Source organism: Triticum aestivum, chromosome 3B, assembly GCF_018294505.1.
Source record: "Triticum aestivum cultivar Chinese Spring chromosome 3B, IWGSC CS RefSeq v2.1, whole genome shotgun sequence".
NCBI lineage: Eukaryota > Viridiplantae > Streptophyta > Magnoliopsida > Poales > Poaceae > Triticum > Triticum aestivum.
Genome location: NC_057801.1, coordinates 784,236,546 through 784,241,404, shown reverse-complemented (window position 1 = coordinate 784,241,404; position 4,859 = coordinate 784,236,546).

Genomic DNA, 4,859 nt, shown 5'->3' with positions numbered 1-4,859 from the left:
CCCCCGGGCGGTTTTCGTCGTCCGAGTACGACATTTCCGGCCTATGTTTCATAATTCAAATATTAAACTAGATCATTACTATTAATCACGGGTTGACTATCGATGATGGTACGTAGCTCCTCCTTTCATTCCCGAGTGCATTATTACACCAAATTGTCTTGCACACGGGAATGAAGGAGAACTTTTCCAATATGAGCATTCAATAAGCAAAATCAAATCATAAAATAAGCAAAACCAAATTATAAAAAAAAGTAGTATTCAAATTAGCGTGCATTCAATTATAAGCAAAAGTACATCATCTCTTGGTGTCCGTACACCGTCGAATATTATCACTAATATAACATCACTAATACAACTAGAACCGTAGTGCCCGACGGGTATCGTCGTGGGTGGTGGACACCCAAAGATAAGGAACCATCACAGGATCATAGCTCTAGTGAGATCCCTGAAGAATCTGCCAGGTATTGTCGAACCTGCCCTCCAATGTAACCATGTAGCGACGGGCGTGCTCGTCCTCCTCGCTGACACGGTGACGTACCACCTCCGCGGTGTCCGAAAGCCTCGGCACCGTCACTGGCCCACGCGACCGCCACCAAACAAGGATCGGGTCAACAACGGGCTGCCTCCTCACCAACCTACGTCCCCCGGAAGGTAGCACCTCCCAATACCAGCCCGGCGGAGCCCAGTCCCGAACATGGCCCTGATCAAGCAGGCCTCCACTGCCAAGTCGACGACGACGAGGATGCGGGATAGGCATCGCCGACGTCGATGCGGGAACTACTTCTATATATAGTTAAATAAAGTAGTTTTATTAATTAAATCAACTAGTTCAACTACTAAGCACTTACTATAAATAAATAAAGTAGTACTTACTAAAAACAAACTACTTCTATATATATAGTAAAATAAAGTAGTTACTATAAATAAAATAAAGTGGTACTTCCTAAAAATAAACTAGTTTAACTATAGTTCTATTATTTTTCTAACTAATTATATTAAACACTTTCTCTTCTTATTTTTTCATTTTTCCTCTATTCTAAATATGAACATATTCATAAATGACTTATATCATTCACAATTTTCCTATACACACACAATAAGTTGACAAAGAAAATACTATGAACAAAAAAATCATTAAAATTCTATGAACAAAATTACAACAGAAAAAATCATAAAAATTCTATGAACAGAAAAAAACATAAAAATTTGACATCTAAATTACTTACACAATATGGAAAAAATTTGACATCTAAATTACAATAGAAAAATCATAAAAAAATCTAACACAATATGAACAAACTAATTACACAATATGAAAAAAATCTAACATAAATATCTATGAACTACACATCTAACAAAAAAATCTATGAACTACAAAAAAATCTAACAAAATTAACTACACATCTAAATTAACTACTACTAACGTCAAATTAAATTAGTTGCTCACGGCGACGGCGACGGCGACAGCGACGACGACGACGACGGCGAGGTGCGGCGTGGGGCGGGCGGGGCGGCGACGACGTCGGGGCGGCGCGGGCCGGGGTGGGCGGGGCGGCGACGAAGTCGGGGCGACGCGGGACGGGGCGGCGCGAAGACGGCGTCGGGCCGGCGCGGGACGGGGCGGCGCGGAGATGGTGTCGGGGCAGCGCGGGACGGGGCGGCGCGGAGATGGCGTCGGGGCGGCGCGGGACGGGGCAGCGCGGGCCAGGTAGATGGATTCACCACCGTCGGGGGAGAGCAGGAGAAGAGATTGAAGTGGGGATGGGCGGTTCTGAAATTTTCCTAAGTCTACTTATATAGCAAAGGCATTGGTCCCGGTTCGTGGCACAAACCGGGACTAGTGCACCCCTTTAGTCCCGGTTGGAGCCACCAACCGGGACCAAAGGCCTCTTTTCAGCAGCCCAGAGGGCAGGAAGCAGAGGGCTTTGGTCCCGGTTGGAGGCACCAACCGGGACTAAAGGGGGGAATTGGTACCGGTTGGTGCCACGAACCGGTACCAATGCACCACTTTAGTCCCGGTTGGTGCCCGCGTCGCGGCACGGAAGTTTAGTCCCACCTCGCTAGCTGAGGGAGCTCGAGAGTGGTTTATAAGCCCAAGTCGCGCTGCCCTCTCGAGCTCCTCTCAAATGAAGGCTTACAGGCCTAAACGCACTATATGTGCCTGTGGGCCTATTGGGCCTATTGCGGGCCTGAATCCTGGCCCATTGTTGGGTTTCTAGTCGTATTCAGGCCGTGGTAGCCCTTTAGGTGGCACTTTATTTATTTTATTTATTTTATTTTTTGCTTTAAATTATTTATTTTCTTTTCATTTTTGCTTATTTTTTATTTTTTTTCTTTTAGCTCAGATAAATTATAATCTTTCCAATTACTTATTTATTTTCTTTTATGATAATTTTTTTTTGCTATTAAAGTTTGTAACAAAATTCTAATTACTTATTTATGTTCTTTTAGATAATTCCTTTTGTTTTTAATGTTTTGGACAGAATTCTAATTACTTATTTATTTTCATTTATGACAATTCTTTTTGCTTTTAATGTTTTGAACAGAATTCTAATTACTTATTTATTTTCTTTTATGATAATTCTTTTTGCTTTTAATGTTTTGAATAGAATTTTAATTACTTATTTATTTTCTTTTATGATAATTCTTTTTGCTATTAAAGTTTGTAACAAAATTCTATATAATTTTAGTTTCAATAATACTAGAGGTTTATAAAAGCTTTTTAGTTGATTCCTTCAGTACCAGTTATAAGGCTGTTACAAAGGCATTTTATTTGGTACAGGTTTTAAGGCTGGTGCCCCACGAGCACCTTTTCGTACCGGTTCGTGCCATGAACTGGTAAAATAGTTTTTTAGTTGATTCTTTCAGCAGCTGTTTTTTAGTCCCACCTAGCCAAGCGAGAGGCACTCGCAGCGGTTTTATAAGCCCCGAGTGCAGAGATGATGCAGAAGAGGCTCAATGCTAACCTGCACGTTGCTTAGCTTTATGCCTTGAGGAATAGGATAGACTGCACGGAGCTATGTGCAGTGCAGTTTACACTATTCCGAAAGGCTTGAAGCTAATTAACGAGCATTGCGCCTCTTTTTTTTATTTTTAATGACTTATTACAACTCAGAAAAAAATAGAAAAAAATAAATATAGCAGAAAAGAAAAAAACTATATAAAAAACTACTCAGAAATAAATAAAAGAAAAAATAGTTGTGATTAACTTTACTAAAAAAATGAGCATAGATGCGCTTGTAGAGAAAATTCAACCTAAATTCAGAATAAATTTCTACTAACTTCAGAGAAATTCAATATGAATTTAGGTCAAATTCCCTGTATAAGGGCATCTATTTTCACTTTGAGAGGAGCTCAACAAGGCAGAGAGGGAGGGGCTTATAAACCGGTGTGAGCGCCCTTCGGTTGGCGAGGCGGGACTAAACTCTGACCGCAACGAGGACCAACCCTTTAGTCCCGGTTGGCGGCACGAACCGGGACTAATGGGCTGCCTTTGGTCCCGGCTCAAGCCGCCAACCGGGACCAATGGTGGTGGGCCAGGAGCGAGGCCCATTGGTCCCGGTTCGTCCCACCAACCGGGACCAAAAGGTCCGGACGAACCGGGACCAATGGCCCTCGTGGCCCGGCCGGCCCCCGGGGCACACAAACCGGGTCCAATGCCACCATTGGTCCTGGTTCTGGACTGAACCGGGACTAATGGGCTGACCAAAATATCTGCTGGTGCATAAAACTACCTATAGCGCTTTCCCAAAAAACACGCTACTGGTAAAGATTACACATAGAAGAAGTAGCAGTAGCGCGTTTTTGTGGACACGTGCTACTGCTATTTTCCTAATAGTAGCACGTGTTAGGGTGCCAACGCTGCTACTATCTTTTGGCTAGGGGGTGTGGTGTGGCTCAGTTACCAATAGCATGCCTCCAAGAAACCAACGCTGCTGCTAAGTTGTACCAGTAGTGCTGTTTGTAACACACGCTACTGGTACTTATCAGTAGCGTGGTGTCCAAAACACACGCTACTGGTAAACTTCTATGTATAAGTATTTTCCTAGTAGTGAATGTCTGTTGAGAAAATAAAAAACAGATTGAAGACATAACATGTGCGGAATGAAAACTACTCGATTAGTAGCACAATATCATGCTTGGATTTTGGAAAGCTGACGTCTGTTGAGTTTCTTCACTTGTTCATGTGCATGATATAACTCCCATAGTATCGTAAACCAAGAAAATAAAAGGTATATTATATTTATCTCATGAAACATAGTTGCAGCCACTACTTTCCCTAATACCTAATCTTATGGAAAGCACATCTATGTCAATAATATCCTTTAGGATATGTCTTTGTCTAGAATATTATCTAGATTAGTTGTGTGCAGCAGCACATAATGCTGTCATTTTGCAGTTATCAAAATTTCGTTGTTGTTGGTATGGGAGACACAATGGTAAGGTTGCTTACATCTTTGGGTACCGACCGTACAATGAAGCCAACAATAAGTATGTACAGGGTAACACTTTTATGATTATCATTATATTGAGGATAGTAGCTATAAATGTAAAATGTAACCAAAAATTCCAATTCAAGACACAAATGATTCATAAAAAATGATCCGTACCAACAATATTAGATAATAGAAATAAATTATCCCTGCTGTACACTTCTGGATACTCTAAAACTACTCATGTTAAAATGGTACGTATGGACCTTGTTTGAGAACGCACCTTTCTCAAGTTTTTGACATGGCTTTTTAGGGTTTGCATACGATTGAGTACTTAGAGATGCGGCTTAAAATTTTGCCCTTTATGAAGGTAATAAAATTAAGTTCAGTTTGTTTCCTGCACAGATTACATGCATGTCATACGCT